This window comes from Lemur catta, chromosome 7 (genome assembly GCF_020740605.2).
Source record: "Lemur catta isolate mLemCat1 chromosome 7, mLemCat1.pri, whole genome shotgun sequence".
Classification (NCBI taxonomy): Eukaryota; Metazoa; Chordata; class Mammalia; order Primates; family Lemuridae; genus Lemur; species Lemur catta.
Genome location: NC_059134.1, coordinates 64,427,830 through 64,448,688, shown reverse-complemented (window position 1 = coordinate 64,448,688; position 20,859 = coordinate 64,427,830). Strand labels below are relative to the sequence as shown.

General features: G+C 36.8%; 1 protein-coding gene across 3 annotated transcripts in view; it reads left to right on the top strand.

Moving 5' to 3' along the window:
• The first annotated feature begins 257 nt into the window (after positions 1 to 257).
• Positions 258 to 20,859, top strand: part of STK33 (serine/threonine kinase 33) — a 129,310-nt gene continuing 108,708 nt past the window's right edge. For 2 of the 3 annotated variants that reach the window (XM_045557459.1, XM_045557458.1), the window contains exon 1: positions 442 to 641. The gene's annotated coding sequence lies outside the window, so the exon portion shown is untranslated. Of the gene's footprint in view, positions 319 to 441; positions 642 to 20,859 lie in introns of those variants that run through there. The other variant, XM_045557460.1, reaches the window with a different exon arrangement.

Sequence of the window (20,859 nt, the reverse complement as noted above, 5' to 3'; positions counted from 1 at the left end):
TTGATCTAACACGTGGCTGCTTCTCTGTGTCCGAGACAGAATTCTCGGGTCAGTCCCTGAGAGGAGCTGCTGGCGGGGACACCTGGGACGTGCCCGCACGTAGGCGCCCTTGTGCGGCCGACACCTCCTCGCCAGCCCCGCGGCGGGGAGAAGGGGCTACGCCCCCGCCAACGCGCTTTGTCCCCGCGCGGCCCCCGTCCACCTCCCTGAGGCTGCTCTGCGGGCCAAAAAGTTTCTCCAGGTGCAGAATTCCGGGCTCGGCGACAACCGGCGCGAAGCGTGCGCGCCTGTCGGAGGCCAGCCCGTCCGCGGGACGGGGTGAGTGGCGGCCACAGAGGTCGTGGCGCAGGGCAGGTCCCATGGAGGGGGCGGGCGGCCTAGAGCGGTCGCCGGCCGCGGCCGTTGCTATGGCAACGCGCCGGGCAAACCGGCCTCTGGGCCTCCCGCTGCCGGTCGGCTGGCGGCCCCTGGTGCTGGGGGATCCCGGTGTGTCTCCAGGGGCCGAGCCGTTGGGACCCCGCTTCCCCCGGGTCCGCTGTTTGGGGTGATCCCTGGCTGCCCCCGTTCATCTACACCGTTTTACCTCCACCCCATCTTGGGACGTGAACCTCTTTGAAAGTTTAAAGCGAACTTACTGTAGGGTAAGTGTGTGGGAAAAGCAAAACATCCTTAGAAATTCTAAAATTGGGTTTTTTTCTTTCTCTCCTTTTTAATCTCCTAGACCTCATTATATGGTAGCTGTCTTATAGCACCTAATGTAGTCCTCTGCACACAATGGATGCGCATAGGAAGAGATAGGATGACATGGGGGCAGCGCCTTGCTGGCTCTGTGGGCAGGTAATTTAAGCACTCTGCCTCAGTTTCCTAAATGCAGATTATAATTTCTCACAAAATCGTGGGTTTAAATGAACCTATATGTGAAACTTTTGTGAATGGTAAATGTAAAGCACTTGAGAATTAGTTGTAAGGGCTGTTTGGGTGCTAACAGTGATCTGATACTCCTGGTCCCGCATCCAGCTGAGGAGGATCTTCTTTTTCGTCTGACCACCAAACAACTCGAATGTTCACCCAGAAAATAGAATGGTCATGTGTTGGAGGAGGGCTCTGTGAATGTAAAAAAATATCAACAGGTTTTGAACCTGTATTTTCTCTCCTTGCTCTCCAGGTCCACCCCTTCAAATTGTGACACACATGCAGATATACCACACATTTAACTTTTTAGCCCACGTAAATCTCTAGTGTTCCTATCTCAGTGAATCATGCCACCCTCTAGTTTACAAGCTAGAAATCTTGGCCTCATCCTTGACACCTGGCACTCCCTCTCCTTCCATAGCTACATAATCGTCAAATTCTGTTCATTTTATCTTCAAACCAAATCTCAAATCCATCCACTTATTTCTGTCCCTAACACTATCACCCTAGACCAAGCTACCATTATCTCTTGCTTAGTCTCCTGTAATAGCATCCTAACTGGTCTAAAGGTATTCAGTCTAGCCTTTCAATATTCCCATCCATTCTTTGTACTACAGCAAAAGTAATGTTTTAACAATTAAAATTTGATTATGCTACTTACCCCCCCTACCCCTCCGGCTTAAAATCCATCATAGCTTCTCATTATTCTTGGGATAAAGATGCAACTCTAATGTGTCCTAAAAGTTGGGTGACTGTATACTTTGTCATCCAGACCAATATATTTTTAGAGTAAAAGAGAGTGTTGTTATTTATACTGGGACAAAAGGTTTAACCTGGGACTCTCAGACAAACTGAGGTGTATGGTTATTCTGTATTGGTTCTTTTTCACTCCTCGGTCACCATTTTCCCTCCTACTACAGGGCCTTTGCATATGCTCTTCTCCCTACCAGGTACGTTCTCCCCTCTTTTCTTTAGTCTGATTAACTCTTGCTCATCCTTCACATCTCAGATCAAATGTTTTCTCAGGAAAACTGCCTCTGTTTGTCTAGGACAAACCTCCTTAATAAAGGCTCTTCTGACCCAGTTGTTTGTCCTTAGTAGCACTTGTCACAATTGCAATTTAAAATTTGTCTGTGTGTCTGGCACATAGTATGTAGTTAATACATGCTTACATGTTTGAATTATAAGCGTTTTCCCATGTCATTAAACAGTCTCTGAAAATATCATGTAGTCGTTAGGAGCCCAGACTCCAGGAGCCAGAGAGATAGCTTAGATTTGAATTCTAGCTCTGCCACAATTCCTTATTTAAAACTTGTGAGGCTATTTGTGTTTTAAAATTGAGAATTTTTCAGTTTATAAACAGACAACATGGTATAGATACTATATCACTTCTAGTGGGGCCTGGGACAGCACCCTGTAATCAAACACATTAACTTTTCTTTAGTAAAATGAATTCAGTGGGATAAAGACAATGTACAGTTTCACGTCAGTTCAGGTCAGGTTTTGCCAACAAATGAGTACCACAAATTTTCAGAAAACATTTGGTTTTCTGAGCATTTTAGATTTTAGAATTTTAGATAAGGATATACAACTCTGTCTCAGTTTAACCTTGAGCCAATTTCTCTGGCCTCAGATTCCTCCACTGTAAAATGGAGATGATAGTAGCACCTGCCTATCTCACAGGTTCCATGTCATGTTGTTTTGAGGAGTAAATGAGTTAATACATGTTAACTGAATAGAACAAGGACTGGTCCTTAGTCAGTGCTCTATAAGGGTCAGCTCTTATGTAATTTTTATTAGCTCTGTAATAACCCACACTATGGATGAAACATGATCTATTTATAATTTACTTATTGTTGTATATTTATATTTCAGGTACAAAATGTAGTGATGCAAGTCTTTATACTTAAATATTTTCACTACATTTTTGACTTAAGATTAATTCCTAAAAATGAAATTGCATAGTCAAAGGGCAGGGACATTGTGAATGTTCTTGAGACATACTGCCGTACTGTTCTTCCGAAAGATTATACCAATTTACAATCCCACTATCAGTTTTATGACACTTATGTTAGCATTATTATTTTAAAAAAAGTTTTGCTAATTTCACAGATAATGGCACCTCCTTACTTTAACTCACCTTGTCATTAAGAATGTCTTTAAGTGTTAAAAAAATCTTATTGTTAGTTCTTAGATATTTCTTTTCTGTGAATTGTCTGCACAAGTTTTTTGATGGTTTTTCTATTTAGAGTCTCAATTTTTTCTTATCAATTGTTTAATTGTTTGATTTCTGTCTTCCCCAGCCCAGCTAGGAGCCAGTATGCTGGGCTTTGGCTGGAATTAGTCAGATTAGGTATCCCTGGAGCCTGGGATGAGTTGTTACTTGTCTGCAGGCCACAGAGAAGGGTAGAAAACAATGTTTCAGAGTCTGGGTCTTTGGAAAAATCTGGAATCAAGATGAGGGTTGACTGCCTTTTTATCTGATCCTTCAGTCAAACAGAGCTCAGAAGAAAGAGGGCATCCGGTAGGAGGTAAAGGACCAAGGCAGAAGATGAGAGGCAGAGTAATCTTCATAGCTGGGAGAAAGAAGCTATAACCTTTTTTTTGTAGGAACATTGCAGTTTCTTGTATGGAGTAAGAGGGAAATGCTAGGGCACTCTCTTGGCCACACACTGATTTATGTGAACTCTTTTTTTTCAAAACAGGGTCTCACTCTGTTGCCTGGACTAGAGTGAAGTGGCATCATCATAGCCCACTGTAACCTCAAACTTCTGGGCTCAGGTGATTCTCCTGCCTCAGCCTCCTGAGTAGCTTGGACTGTGGGACTATAGGCCTGTACCACCATGCCTAGCTAATTTTTTTTTTTTTTTTGAGCTATGGGGTCTCACTATGTTGCTCAGGCTTGATTTGTATGAACTCTTGATACAGTCAAGGATATTACCCCTTTGCTTGTCATATGGGGCATTTCCCCCACAGTTGCCTTTTCATTTAATTTATGATGACTTTTGATTTATAGAAATTAAAACAATTTTGTTGTCTACCAATTAATCTTTTGCTTTATGATTCATTACTTTTATGCTTAGAAAGCCCTTCCCATGCAGAGATCAGATAACTATCCACATTTTCTGTGAAAATGTTATTTTGTAATGTCAGCAAATCAAGAGGTAAAGAAAGTAAGTAAAAGACATTTGGGTAGTGTGAATTCTAATAAAAAAGCTAAAAGATAGTGACACAAAGGGTGATACACATGTCATCTTCATGTGTCCTTGAAGATAGAAGAAGAAAAGAGCTTATACTATGTATGGTAAGGGAGATTGAAGAAGGCTGTTTCTGATAGTTGTCTGCCACACATTGTGAACTTGTAGAGTCTTATCCTAACAGACTTACAGAAGAAGTGTCCTTTTGAAAGAAAAGATCTGATCTCTAGACATATTTTCTACTTTTAGCCATCCTATGATCCTATATAGTATTTCGAGCGCCCATAGTTATTAGATACTGAGAAATAACTTCCCTGATTTTATAAAGAGGCTTAAAAAATGGAAAATATAATATAAAATTAATTGCTGACTTTCTTGGCATTGATAAATTGGTATGCCTTAAGATGTGTTTTAGAAAGAATTTCCCTTCATGCTGATCTCTAATAAATATTAGTGAGGCTAATTGTGTTTTGCTTTGATTTGTCTTGGGGTTTTAGAATGTGAAGAATGGACGCCATATTGTTAAACTGTATTAATATATCTTTTCTTAGTTTATTAACTAAAATAAATTGTAGAGTGTGTAAGAAACTAATCACCTCACAAATCCTTGCAGTTTTATTGACCTCAAGTTGTCTTAAGAAAGGTTTACTAGGTGAGGGGAATAATTTTAATAATTAATTACAATGTCCTTTCTACATATAATGGACTAATTATCTTTCTTAATAATCATTGACTTGTCAGTTTGAATATCAATGAGGATGTGATATTACATTAGGAATACCATAATAGGAATACATATCAATTTTCTATTGATATAGATAAGTTGATTTAGAAATACTATTACTGATTGCCTTATTTTTGATCAAATTATTTAGTAAACAATAGTAACTCTTATAAACATTCATTCAACAAATATTTATTGGGTGCTTCTGATATGCTAGGCACAGTTCTAGAATATTGCATTATATCTTCACTTTTACATTGTATGTGTAAAAAGTTTGCTTGTGATTCAGTATTCTTAACATGAGCTGACGGTTATTTAGAAAAACTGGTCATTTGGACTCACACATATTAATTCAAGGATTTATAAAAAAGTCTTATATGAAAGGTTCACCCCATCTCCAAGGTTGAGAGGTTGGTAATTGAAAGTTCTACTCTGTTACTTTGTCGTTATCACGGTGGAATGCTCCTCTGCAGTGACAGAGTTCACTGGGAGAGAATCCATTTACCATTTACCAAAGGCAGAGCATCTGAAGCTCAGGTTCTTATACTTGAGTTTTTTCAAGTTTGTTTGCTGTTAGCAAATCTAACACAGAGGCTCTTATATCTGCTCTAGGGAGCTCAGCTTCCAAACAGCTAAGATATTGGGAAGAAAGCAAATATTTATCCTTGGATATTTTTCATGGAAATCCAATTAATTTTCCTCTCAGTCTTTCTTACTTTGGAGTTCAGTTTATGGCAATAAAATTCTGTATTTTTCATATTGGTTATTATGAAAGTAAACACCAATGTCCAGCCGTGATTTTCAAGTTTATTACTTTTTTGTCATATATCTTTGATGGTACATACGTTATAATGTGTACACTTAGCTTCATTTTATAGTTGTACCTCACTGTTTTTATTGGGATATAATTTACACATCATACAGTTCACCCTTTGAAAGTGTACAATAATTGTGCAAACATCACCACTATTTAATTTCAGAATATTTTCATCACACCAAAAAGGAACCCGGCACCCATTAGCAGTCACTCCTTATCTCTCCTTCTACTACCCACCACCCCCAGCCCTTGGCAACATGAATCTACTTTCTCTCTCTGTTGATTTGTCTGTTAAGGAAATTTCATACAATTGGAGTCATACATCATGTGGCCTTTTGCATCTGGCTTCTTTTCATTTAGCATGATAGTTTCAAAGTTTATTTCTGTTGTTGTATCAGTACTTCATTCCTTTTTATGACCAAATAAAATTCCATCGTATGGTACATTTTGTTAATCCATTTATCAGTTGATGGCCATTTGGGTTGTTTCCTTTTTTGGGTCTTATGGATAATGGTGCTGTAAATAATTGTTTTTGTGTGAACATGTATTTTTAGTTCTCTTGGATTCTCTAGGAGTGGAATTGCTGGTCATGTGGTAACTCTGCTTAACTTTTTGAGTAACTGCCAAACTGTTTTCTGGAGTGGCTGTAAAACATTCCCAACAATGTATGAGGCTGCTCATTTCTCCACATCCTCACCAAAACTTGTCTTTTTGATTATAGCCATCTTAGAATGTATGAAGTAATAGCTCATTATGGTTTTGATTTACATTTTCCTGATAACTAATGATGTAGGTGTCATTTCATGTATTAATTGGCCACTGGTATATCTTCTTTGGAGAAATACCTATTCAGATCTTTTGTCTATTTTTATTTGAGTTGTCTTTTATTACTCACTTGTAAGGTTTCTTTATGTATTCTGGATACTAGACCTTTCTCAGATATTTGATTTGCAAATATTTTCTTTCATTCTGTAGGTTGCCTTTTTATTTTCTTGGTAGTATTTTTTAAAGCACAATTTTTTTAAATTTTATGAAGTCTAGTATATTTTTTCTTTGGTTGCCTGGCTTTAGGTGCCATATCTAAAAAAACTATTGCATAATACATGGTCACAGAGATTTACCCCTATGTTTTGTTATAAGAGTTTTGTAATTTTGGCTCTTGAATTTAGGTTTTTGATCCATTTTGAGTTAATTTTTCTATATGATATGAGGTAGATGTCCAGATCCATTCTTTTGCATGTAGATTATCTGGATGTCCTAGCACCATTTGTTGTACTCTTTACTTTACTCATTAAAGTCAACTTGTCAGTCATGTTTCAGGGGAAAAAGTTTGGCTGATTCCTTGTCGCCCCAATTAGATGCCACCATCCTACACAGAGGACGTTCCAGGCAAAGGAAAATTCCATATTGCTAACAGGACTTTGGCTCCAAATTTTTATGTAGGTTTATAATTTGGTGAATTGGTGGTATGGATTGAATGTTTGTGTCCTCTCAAAATTCATGTGTTGAAGTCTCAATCTCCAGTATGGTGGTATCTGGGGCATTTGTGAGATTATTAGGTGGGTCTTTGCGTTACTGCCCTTATAAGGGCGTAAAAAGGCTAGAGCTCTTTCTGCTCTCTGTGTGAGGACAGAACAAGAAGATGGCCATCTGCACACCAGGAAGAATATCCTTACCAGACACCAGATCTGCCGGCACTTTGGTCTTAGGCTTCTCAGCACCTAGAGCTGTGAGAAATAAATGTTTGTTGTGTAAGCCATCCAATCTATGGCATTCTGTGATAGCAGCCTGAGCTGACTAAATAATTGGCCTGTAGGGGATGTAAGCTTCAGGACTGCTCTCCTCTCTAATCTAACTTAAGGCCTCTAAGTAGGCCCACATGGATGCCTCCTTGCCGTCTTTCTCTGGATCATAACCTGATTGTCTTGACCGTTACTTGGCCTTTTGGGGAAAGGGAAGAGCAAAGGAGGGATTGCTTTCTTCCAAGGTGAAGAGTCCATAAGATTTTCCTTGCAGTCTCATGGGTGGAAAAGGAAGAACCATGTAAACCTTTCCACCAAAGAAAAGGTGATATTCCTCACAGGAAGACTGAGCTTTTCACCGTTTTGTACCTTCTTTTGCTTCTATTGAACACTCCTCCCTCTGGATCATGATCCAGTGGAACTTTGGCTGGTTCAGAACTCCTTATCCTGGAGTGGACCGATAGGGAGGCATGCCTTGTGCTCTTCCCAGAGGTTCAAGTGTGCAGTGTGGAAAAAACTTAGGATTGGGGTCAGGCTCACCTGGGTTCAAATTTTGGCCCTGCATCTCTAGCTTTGGTTCCTTTATTTATAAAATGGGGCTTATAATTCCAATTTCCCAGGATTATGGAAAACAAATCAAATATCATATGTAAAGTGTCTAACACATTTGTAGCTGTTCAATAAGTGCTAGTTTCCCTTCTTTCCTTTCCAAAATATTCAGGAAAATCTGTATAAATTTGTATAAATGAACTTTTTAAAAAAGTCCACAAAATCTTAGAGTTGGAAGTGTTCTTTATAATCATGGCCACAAATGACACTTTGCTGGATCTTTCAAAGCTCTTTGTTCACTAGATTTATTCAATCAGTTTTTATTGATCACTTTCTATGTTTCAGACACTGTTCTCTGTACGTCTATCACAAGCCATTGGGGGAGAGATGACAGATATACATGATACAGAGCCTGGTCCACGGTTGTTTTTTCACGCATCCTCACTGCCTTCATTTGATTCATTCGTTTATGAAATTATGAGCCAGATACTATGATAAGTTTTTGGGATACAAAGATAAAACGATATAATCCCTGTCGACCTCATAAGCTATTGTGGAAGCAAGCCAAGAAATTATAATATCCTATGGGAGGTGCTGTAACAGACACATAGATAGGTGCTAGGGGAGCTGGAGGAGAGCACTTCCGTGTCTGCTTGGGGAAGTCAGGGAAGGACGATCAAAAGGGGAAAGGAATCTGTAGCAGAAGGCGCAGCAGGCTCAAAGGCCTGGAGGTGGGAAAGCACGTAGGTCTTTGAAGAAGCTGATATTCAGAATAATGGGAGACAATGACTAGACAGGCTAGTGGGGCCAGTTTACAAAAAGCCTGTTATGCTAAGCTTGGATTTGAGGTCAGTTTGATGATGAAGACAGAAACACAATTTGTAGTTAAGAATTAACTAACATCTGTCTTGGTTTTCTTCTTATTCGAAGTCTGGCTTTAAAAAAATTCTTTTCTTTGTCTTTTGTCTTTAGCATTTCCCTAAGCATCTGCTCTTTTGGGCTGTTGCCTTCCTGATTCTCTTCATATAGCATCCTGCCACTTTAATGTCACTCTGGGTTACTTGCCTGTATATTCTGGGGCTATGACCTTTTAGCTCATGAAGAGCTCCCTCTGTGGCCCTATACTTTGTCTGAAAGGGTCTATCTCCTGTTTGCCCCAGGGCTTAGTCAGTAAAAGGAAAGACCTATCAGGTTGGCTGAGACCTAGTGGAGAGAGATAGCTATTGGAGAAGGGCCAGGTATATGGGGGAAGGCCCCTGAACCAGAGGTTTTTGTCCTGATGCTTCTGATGTTGGTATAGTTATATAGTCTTTCTCCTGATCTCCTATAGTCACTCACTGGTTGGCCTTGCTCTGAGGCTGTGTCTCTCTGGCCTCTTTGGCTTTGCTTTATTTATAGTAACTGAGGGTTAAGGAGTGGCCCAGCAGCTCAGGAGTTTTAGTCTTGTTGAGGGCAGCCATTCTTCATGTATCCAATTACTGTATTCGTCCCCTCAAGACACAGCGTATGCTAACCCTTCAGACATGAAAGAACATGTCTCAAGTTCCAGATGACATTCATGGAGGGCTTTGTTCTGGAATCCTACTTACTTTATGAATCATTGAAGGAACTGGCTTTGAAAAGAAGATTGGTTAGAAGTGGGAAGGGAAGATATGAATATTCGAAGAGTTGTTCAAATATAGTAGACAAAGTCCAGATTTTGGTCTTGAGTTCTGGCCCTGCCACTTACTAGCTTTGTGTTGTTTTTTATTTTTCCACCTAAATTCCTTTCAGTCTAAAATAATTCTGTGATTCAATAAATGTAACAGGCGGTGACTGCACTGATTAGATCTGGATCCTTGAGGCAGATTGAGTGGCAGCATTTTAGCTTTTGAGCTCAGCCACCAGTGAATTGAAATTGTAATAGCTGTATTCATTATACTCAGAATTGAATGAGTTATTAATAAGCCATTCCTTAGTCCCATATTATCTCTGTTTTACAGACTAATTTTTTTCAATAGGATTTCCTTAATTGTATCAAATGTTTCATTCTTAGAATGCTTAAAATGTCTGATTGCTATAATCTCCAGGGAAACTAAACAGTCTTAATTACATCTAGTATTTTTTATTTCATTTGATTCTTTAGATGAGATTAAAAGTAAGTTATTTTGAAGGATATGACTACTCCCTGTATAACTATGCTTATTGTAAATTTAGAAAGTTTTGGTCATATTACATTAGCATTATCATTATCTCAGATAATTAGGTTATGGGCTAGCATAGAGAGGGGTTAACTTCTTCCAGAATGAATAGCTTGATGATACTATTTTTTACTACCCTTCCCTCATTTTTCTTATAATTGTCTTTGGATAACATTGATTTATATTTTCTGTTCATCTAATCATTTTCATAGTGCATGTCAAGACTTTCTTCCTAGGAAGCAGAGGGTTCTTGAGTTTAATCCTTTCACGAATATCTGCTTCCTAGTGAGTAAATGTTGGTAATAATTTGTGGAGTATGTCTTTTAGTTCTAGATGCTATTTTTTTCAGTACAGATATTGGCAAATCGAATTTCACCCAGAAGGTAAAGGGACTGGGATGGTGAAGATCCTTAAATAATATGAAGGACATCTGAGGGTGTTGGGGATGTAGAAAAGATGGCTAGCCTCTAGGAAATATGACCAAGGGGACATATGCTCATTTTCTTCATATCTAGAATGCTGAGACCTATGACCTGTTGTAGAGGACTAGGCATATCTTTAAGGAGGACATAACTAGGCATGACCTGTAAGAAGATTTATAAGGAAATAATTTTGGCTTACTATGAGGAGAAACATTCCACTGTTGGTGTCCAGTTAAATGAGCTTCTTGGGGAAAGTAAGGAATGGGCTTCTCATCATTAGAAAACTTTCTAATAATTCTATGCTCCATTTGGAACTAGAAAAGAGCCTGAATAGCCAAAGAAGTCTTAAACAAAAAGAACAAATTTGCAGGCACCGTATTACTAGACTTCAAACTATACTACAAGGCTGTAGTAGCCAAAACAGAATGGTATTGGCACAAAAACAGAGACATAGATCAATGGAATAGAACAGAGAACCCAGATGTAAGACCATTCACATACAGTCAACTGACCTTTGACAAGGCAGACAACAATATACACTGGGGAAAAGAATCCCTATTCAATAAATGGTGCTGGGAAAATTGTATAGCCACATGCAGATGCAGAAGAATGAAACAGGATCCATATCTCTCACTACTTATAAAAACTAATTCAAGATGGGTAAAAGACTTAAATGTAAGGCAGGAAACCATAAGGATTCTAAAAGAAAATGTAGGCAAACTCTTCTAGATATTAACTTAGGCAAAGAATTTTATGACTAAGACCCCAATAGCAATTATAGCAATAACAAAAATAAATAAATGGGACTTGATTAAATTAAAAAGCTTCTGCACAGCTAAGGAAATAATCAATAGGGCAAATAGACAACTTATAGAATGGGAGAAAATATTCGCAAGCTGTACATCTGATAAAGGGCTAATAACCAGAATCTACAAAGCAAATCAGCAAATCAAGCAAATCAGCAAGAAAAAAAGTAAACAATCCCATTAAAAAGTGGGCAAAAGCATTCTTTGAAGTGAAGTATCACAAGAATGGAAAAACAAGCACCACATCTCCATTAGAATTGGTACTAACTGATCAACACTAAGGTGCTCACATGGAAGTAATATTCATTGGGTGCTGATCAGGTGGGAGAGGGGTGGTGGGGGTGGGTAAACTCACAACTAATGGGTGTGGAGCACACTGTATGGGGGAAGAGCACGCTTTTAGCTCTGGCTTGGGTGAGGCAAAGGCATTATGTATAACCAAAATGTTTGTACCCCTATAATATTCTGAAATTAAGAAGAAAAAGTGGGTGAAAGACATGAACAGAGCTTTTCAAGAGAGGGTAGACAAATGGCCAATAAACATGTGAAAAAATGCTCAACTTCACTAATCATCAGGGAAATGCAAATTAAAACCACAATGAGATACCTTACCCCAGTTAGAATGGCTTTTATTATTTATTTATTTATTTATTTTTTGAGACAGGGTCTCGCTTTGTTGCCCGGGCTAGAGTGAGTGCCATGGCATCAGCCTAGCTCACAGCAACCTCAAACTCCTGGGCTTAAGCGATCCTTCTGCCTCAGCCTCCTGAGTAGCTGGGACTACAGGCATGTGCCACCATGCCTGGCTAATTTTTTCTATATATATATATTTTAGTCGGCCAGATAATTTCTTTCTATTTTTAGTAGAGACGGGTTCTCACTCTTGCTTAGGCTGGTCTCGAACTCCTGAGCTCAAGCGATCCACCCGCCTCGGCCTCCCAGAGTGCTAGGATTATAGGCGTGAGCCACCGCGCCTGGCCTAGAATGGCTTTTATTAAAAAGTTCAAAAACAATAGATGCTGGTGTGGATGTCGAGAAAAAGGAATGCCTATACACTGTTGGTCAGACTGCAAATTAGTACAGCCTCTATGGAAAGTAATATGGGGTGCCTCAAAGAACTAAAAGTAGAACTACTATGGAAAACAGTATGGAGATTCCTGAAAGAACTAAGAGTAGACCTACCATTCAATCCAGCAATCCCACTGCTGAGTATTTACCCAAAGGAAAAGAAGTCATTTTATCAAAAAGAAACCTGCACTAGAATGTTTATTGCAGCACAATTCACAATTGCAAAGATGTGGAATCAACCCAAGTGACCATCAATTTGTGAGCAGATTAACAAAATATGGTATGTGTATACCATGGAATACTACTAAGCCTTAAAAAGGATTCATTAATGCCTTTTGCAACAATTTGGATGGAACTGGAGACCATTATCCTAAGTGAAGTATCTAAAGAATGGAGAAACCAATACCACATGTACTTGCAATTAAATTGGAGCTAACTAGTGAGCACACAGGTGCACAGGTAGAAGTGGAAATCAAGCAGGAGGGAGGAAGAGGAGGGGATGGGTGAAAACCTACCTAAGGGGTACAATGAGCACTATCCGGGTGATGAGCACACTTATAGCCATGACTCAAGCATTATAAAAGTGATCCATATAACCAAAAACATTTGTACCCCTATAATGTTTTGAAATAAAAAGTTTCTAAAATAGAAAAACAAAAACATAAATGAAGGACAAAAATATAGAATATATTAATAAACAGTATCCATATCAGCATCTGTCAGATCTTCTGTGAAAGAAATTCCATGCTTTACCAGATATCTTCAGATACTCTGCAATTCTTGATTCTGCGGTAGCCTTGCTACTACTGATGCTAGGATGTGGCTATTTCTCCATTTTAGGTTTCGCTTTAGTGACTTATATGTTTAGGTTTTTATATTCCTAAACATACAGTAGCCCAGAAGGCTATGATGTGGTGGATGAAAATGTCTGACATTAGTTTTTTTTTAGATAATTCATAAAGCAGATATATACCATGTGCACATATATACTTACACATATATATACTCATTTGTTTTATATAATTGAGAGTTATTATACCTTTTTAGTTTTGTCTTCTGTTCCTATTGTTATAAAATATCAATCTATATGCTGTAGAGATCTCTGAGTATCATAAGAAATTTTTTTTAATTTTTATTTATCAAATTGATTTTTTAAAAATATAGCTCTGTTAAGTCTTCAAAATAGAGCCAACAAAGAGCTTTTGTGGAAGTAAGGAATTAAAAACTGGTGGTTTTATTGTGAGATTATTTGAGAAAGATCTATAAATAAAATAGTATGGACATTCAATTAGTGTCTTAGATATTTAAGAGTAGGAAGTGGGAGCACTATAGTCATTTTGGAAAATTGTGTTTTCAGACTCACTTACTAATTGGATTATTGAGTGGTGTATTAGTGGTTTCAAATGGCATTACAATTCATTGCAATTCTGACCTGGGGTAATAGATGTAGAGTAAAATGAAATCCATCTTCCTGAAGAACTACTAGTTATATGAAATGATTAAATCTGATTTTAAAATAAAACATTAAGTGCAAACCACTAAGAGTTCAAAAAATACTTACAGGTCCCATGAAAGAAGATTTAGTGCATTTAGCTTTCAAACAGTTTGCTCATTGTGGATAAAATGCCTTTAAATTGATGAAAGTTATCATGACAATAAATTAATGAAATAGGGGAAGTTACATATCTTCTCTTTGAAATATACCCATCCTTCAGGGACAGAGAGTTCTCTTTCAGGACAGACTTTCTTCTGAAGTAGTCTCTTAAGTCAATGGAGATGACCTTAGCTCAGTGTGGGTATATTAAAGCTTTGATTTGGTATTGTGAAAAAGAAAGTCATCATGCTGGGAGAATTTCCCTGGTGACAAAGATACAAGTTATCTTATATGTGGAAATATCATGAGATGTGAACAAGAAAATTGTATGACATTGTGTACATCAGTTGCAGAAAGCTTTCTAGGGAAATGAGCTGAGTTAAGGCTTTCTGTGTGAGGAGTGTTGGGTTAAGGTTTGGCTCCATGTGAGGAATGTGACTTGGTGGTGAGGAAGGAAAAGGCATCTAAGGAGGAACTTAGAGGGAGGAATGAATGAAGCAGCAGATACCATTGCTTAGCTGAGGGTGCAAGTCTGAACTTCAAAGTGGAGGGAAATGTTAGGGATAATGGGGTGAGGGGAAATAGGGTAGATGACGGGGATTACAGTGCCTTTTCCACCAGACCAATAGGCTCCCAGATTGCTTACAGCTGAGGAGACAAAACCAACATGAAATGGTAACAGCTGATAGCAGATAACCTGTGATGAAGTGCTAGTAGCTGGAATTCAGAGGCGAAGGACTTGTAGCTACCAGATCCAGGACAGCTTCTGTGAACCAGGTTTTGGGTTACATAAGCAAGAGCTCTCTAAATGAGGGAAGAATAGCATGATTTCCTAGTAAGAATGGACACTTCCTGGTGAGAATGTGAGGAAATGAGCAGTGAAATGAGATTTGAATTCTAGGAAGCTTTTTTTTCTTATAAAGCGTGTGGCCTCTGGCAAGTCACTTCTCTTCTTTGCCTTTTATTTATTTGTTTCATTATTTTAAAATCATTTAAATTCATATTTAATAGGTTGCTCTTAAATTAAAAATGTTCGTCTACAAAAGAGGGATAAAAATATATGCTTTGCTTCCCTCATAGTTGTTGAAAAAATTACAGTGTCCTTTAAGGGACCTTCCATTTCTGAGATTCTTATTCCAGGAATTGAACTAAAGTGTTTGAAAATACCTTATAAATGGTAAAGTAGGACTACAAATATAAATTGATGACATTTGGTATTTAGTGCAGTAGAGACTATGTAGATATGTCTCTATATAGTGGCAAGAAAAGGTGCACTGAAAGGTTTAGATTTGATATAAAACCTATACCAAGTGTGTGATGGCTCCTAATTGCCTCACTCACACAATTCATACTCTAGCTGATTCTTTGGGGTCTGTGCCAATCTCTAGTGGTTATAAAATGGACAGAAATGGCTGAGTGACATACAGTTTTGAAAGAACTAGCAAAATTTGCTCACCGAGAATAAGAAGAAAGAGAAAAAGGGACTGGCGATGGCTGTAATTTTGTGATTTCCAAGTCTACAGTACCATTTTAGAAGACAGCATTAAATAATAATAATAATTGCTAAGCATTGTGCTAATTGTTTTATATACTTGATTTGATTTAATTCTCACAGTAAGTATCGTTACTGCCATTTTACAGATAAGGAAACTGGAGCTTGGAGAACTTGCCTAACGTCACATACTAGTAAATGGCAGAGCAGGGACTTAAACCCGGATCTTCTTCCCCACAAAGCCTCTGAATATAACAATTAACAGATATATTCTTTTAAAGTTTAATTATTTTTTGGATATATAATAGTTGCACTTGGTACATAATTTAAAAATAGAAGGGTATCTAGTGGAAAAGTCTTCCTTTTGTCCCTGTCCTCTTGACACCCATTTCACTTCCCTGGAGCCAAATAACAATGAGTTCCTCTCAGAGATGTTCTGTGTGTGTTTGCTTAAATTAAATATATAAAATATATGTATATAGTACACATATGGTATGTTATATAAAAATAAAATTTTACCCCTGTTTTATACAAATGGTAATATACCATAGGTACTGTCTTGTACCTTGATTATTTTTTTTGCCTAAAAATATCTTGGGGATTGTTCCAGTTAAAAAAAAAGCCTCTTCATTTTTAAAATTGTTACATAATATTCTGCTGTATGGATGTACCACAATTTACTTAACTCGTCCCCTATTGAAGAGTACTTGAATGTTTTCTAATACTTTGCTATTACAAACAACATAGTAATGAATAACTTTGAATTTAAGTTATTTTGTACATGTATATATTCACTGTATATGTTAAATAAAAAACTGGGGGATTGCTATGAGTATGGTAAAATTCACTATAGGAAGAGTTATGTTTTATTACTAATACAGAAGTTTTTTTATTCTAAGTACAGGTGTGTAATAAATCATACATATGTGAGTGCTTTTCTGTCAGCAGGGTTGCATATCAGGCACTGTAATCATATATATGTAAGGGCTTATAGATTTCAAAAATGAGAAAAGAGAAGGTTATGGCATAGTTGACTGACTTGGAGTGAGAGATGTCTGCATATGAGCAGACATTTACCCAACAGAGTGAAACTTTCATTCCTAAAGAAAAATAACTCATTGCTGCATGGAAGGACTTCCCTGAAGAGGTACTGATGCATTTGACCTTTATTAGGATTATGGTATGATTCTTGTTCAAGAAAGTTACCATATAAAAATGGTTGTAATAGCGCTGTTGCCATTGAGTATATCCAGAAAATGGGCAATAGGGAATTTTTGATATTTGTGTGTAAAATGAAGAAAGCCGAAGTAAGCTTGTGTGTAAAGAGTGGCAGAGTTGTAAGATAGAATGGAGTGCAAGTGGTATGTATATTTACATCTTCATAGCTTCTGCATTAGTAGACTCTAAAGTGAATGTAAAGGTAAATGTTAATATTACACAGTACTTTACATTTTTCTGTGTTATTGAATGGGCAATTACTATGTCTAGGAGTAGTTCTAGATATTTTAAGAAGAACATGTATAGTGTAGAAAATATTTGTATGCCCAGATAAATAAGCACAAGGAGGGTGACATGGCAAAATCAAGAAACATATCTAAAATTATTTTGTTCATAGCATGTAGCATAAATAGTAAATAATAAATGCAGTTTGTGAAAAGTCATCTAGACTTCTGAAACTTGAGTTACAACTGACTTTGATTTGCTCTCCTAATATTCTAATTTATTAATGATGAATTCATGAAGTATCTTTGTTGATTTTTCTTTCTGGCTATTTTCTGTTTCTTAGTTATTAGCTCTAGAATCTATAGTTAATGAACTCTAGAATGCAGATTGAAGTCACATTGATTGATGAAGATTTTAAAATCTTTTATCCAGATTGTGTAGTATTTGAGACATAATAATTGAATGTAAAAGAGTAATATCATATTTTGGTAACTGTATCACATGAGCTATTACAATATACTCTCCCCTAACTCTTTGCTAGACAGCTTTCAGGGTTCTTATCCTCCCAAATTTTCTTCTGAATGAATTTTCCTGTCCCACAGCTTCTTTTCTGCCACATCTGAGTTCTTGTCACTGCTAACCGCCCACTCTCAAAGTCTTGATTAGACCAGGGTTGGCTAACTGATACACAGGCTTCCAGCAGTTTATGACTCATGTTGCTTGGTTTATAAAATGAAATGAGTAGATACTCTGATTTGTATAACACTTCACTGTCAATGTCCTAGACCTATTCTTATTTGTCACAATTTCTCAAAGTCTACTGATTTTTGGCTTTGATGTTATGTCTGAAACTTTATTTAGCATTTACTTCAGCTGGGCCTAGAATGTCTGTGTCTTTTCCTTTTGCTTTGTCTATTTGCACTTTTTACTTTTTATGTTCTTCACATTCTCTTTTCTGGAAAAGGAGGAAACAAAATAGGAGTTAACATACATTTATTTTTAGAATGTGATCATACATATAGCTTATTACTATTTCATTCTTTTATTGGCTGTGATGTTCTTATGGAATGTTTACATTTATATTTTGTCTGATACAAATTAATCCAGTTATAAAAACACCATTAAATCAACTCTTGTTATAAAGTTACCATGTCTCTGGGTCAGGTATTTGTTTTTAAATGTTTTAGTAATAATTTAGATTCTGATAATGTTTATCCAGGTATTTGGAAATGGAATGTAGAGCAACAAGAGTTTGGGGTTCACTTTGGTACTTAGGAAAGTTTTGCTTAAGCAAGAACTGCTGGATCTATTGGGTTGTGGTCACATAAATGTGGCATCTCACATTAAGTTTCCTTATCCCCATACGCTACTTGGTAGGTATCATGATTCTCATCTTGCAGCTCAGAAGATTAGGATGCAAAGGTTAAATAGCTTGCTCAGGAACACTGAATGTTCAATAGTACAGTAGGAGTGGGATCTGAGCATTATTCTACCCATAGGACGATACTTCTCGGAGTCTCTTTGATTAAGTAGCTTCAGTGGATGCCACATCAGTCTCTTCTTTGTTCTTGGTCATTTATTTTTAATCAAGGAGTGGGAATGAACCATACTGATTTGTATAAAAATAGTTGATTATTTATTTAAAGTTATACTGCATAGTACATTCTAGTTTGGTTGTTTCTTATACATTTGTCAAATTTGTATGATAGAAGTCTTTTAAAAAAAAAGGAAATTCTGGGCTTAATTTATTTTTTTCTCCCAATAATTTTTCTTTTATACATTAAAAAGAATATAGAGTATTAGCTTTTATATTCTGAAACTTGAGAGACATTTCTGCTTTAAAGTTAAATTATTATCTTTAATTTCTAGTTTCAAAAATGTATTTTCCAGGTTGGGTACCATGGCTCATGCCTGTAATCTCAACACTTTGGGAGGCTGAGGTGGGAGGACTGCTTGAGGCCAGGAGTTCAAGACCACCCGAGGCAATATAGTGAGACTCTGTCCCTACAAAGAATAAAAATATTAGCCAGGATGGTGGTGCATCCTGTAGTCCTAGCCACTTGGAAAGCTGAGGTAGTAGGCTAGCTTGAGTCCAGGCTTTTGAGGCTGCAGTGAGCTATGATTGTGCTACTGCACTCCAGCCTGGGCAACAGAGTGAGTCCCCTGTCTTTAAAAGAAAAAAAAAGTATTCCCCCCCCCCACAAAAAAACATATTGTTAACATTGCTTAATTACAAAACACACCCAGAAAGCCTGAAATTAGTTATTCTTGAATTCACTATAAAGTGTGAGTCATCCAACTTTGTTTTTTTCAAGATTGTTTTGGATTTTCTGGGACCTTTGCCTTTACCAATACATTCTGCAATCAGTTTGTCAATTTCTATAAACTGTGCAGCCAGGTTGAAAATCACAGAATAGACCTTAATAAATTCATACCTTGTGATATTTCTTAGAAGTGATCTTGGGGGCCTTCTCCAGATAGTATTCCTTAGGAGTACTGATCTTTATTCTGTTTGAATGTCTAGATCTTACAATTTCTAAAAAGGAAATTTTTAGAATAAATACTTTCCTTTTGTTCTTTGCCTGGATACATAGTTTCCTTGTCTGCTTTAGTATCTTTGATAAAACTGAATTGTTATTTTTTTCAATCTTAAGAATGTAAGTATTGCTTTAGTACAAGAAAAACAAGAAGATAATATAGTATATAATGGATTAAGGTCTGTCTACAAAGAGAATGAGATTTTTCTTTTCAGAATTAGTCTGTCTTCTGCTGCATTATATTTCCTAGACAGGTATTAGGTAAATATTCAGGGACACAGATTTATGGAACTGTACTTAGTGAGATATCAAGTACTGTAATACTATAATAAATAGCTTTATTTCTTTTATATTTCCAAATAAATTGCGTTTTCTAAAAACTTCAAATAGCCTAATTTTTGCTGTTACCTTGAAATATGTTTTAATAGTATTGCATGTTAGTAACTTTTAATAGCAGAGAGAATTATATTACAATATGTATATTTTCTAGAATTTGTCTGTGTTGTGGTATTCATTTTATAATTATTTTTGAGTTGTGGTTTTGCATATATAATACATTAGCCACAATTTATGATTCCAGTTATATAAATAAGTTCATTTTAGTTTCTTGTAGTAAATATATGTAAATATTATGAATAAGATTTTAGAGGAACTTTTATGTCATTTTAATGGGTTCATGGTTGTATTGAATAACTGAATAGCAACTTTTAATTTCAACTTGGAGTGTTCCCAGGATAAAAAATGTGAATTACTAAAATGAATTAGGGCACCTCAGAATAGTGATGGAAAAAACTAAGAACTATATTTTATTTAGTGATCATATTACTTTATGATAAAATAGGCTGTTTTACTCTGGATAGCAATTATTTTGTAGTAAAGAAATACCTGGGAATTATAGATCATTTTTCAATTATATGTGCATTCCTGTCAGCTGAAATTAATTGCTGATTTGGACTTTCCTTGGGAAAAGAGGTGGAAATTATATTACTAACTTTGTAGAATGGCATTTTTTTAGTCATTAACCAGATATATTGCTCTAGAAGCAGTTGGATATTGTTTTAAAAAAGTTTAGAATCCTTTAATATAAGCCCAATTAAAGAATAAGTTAATTGTAGAAAAGTGCTACCTTGTATGATTTAGGTACTATGAGACTGATGACTGATTTAGTGTGTAGCTAGGTGCTAATTGTATGTGCTGTAGACATTAAGTATAACAGGAGTTCAAAGCCTAGAAAGATCCAGGTGGCTGGAGCTTTAAGTTTGCTTTTGGTTTAAAATATAGTATCTGTTGTTGTTCATCATCCCCATATTGGGACAAAAAAAGACTTCTTAATATTTCCCACAAAATGTTATCCAGGTATAGTTACTTGCTTCTGA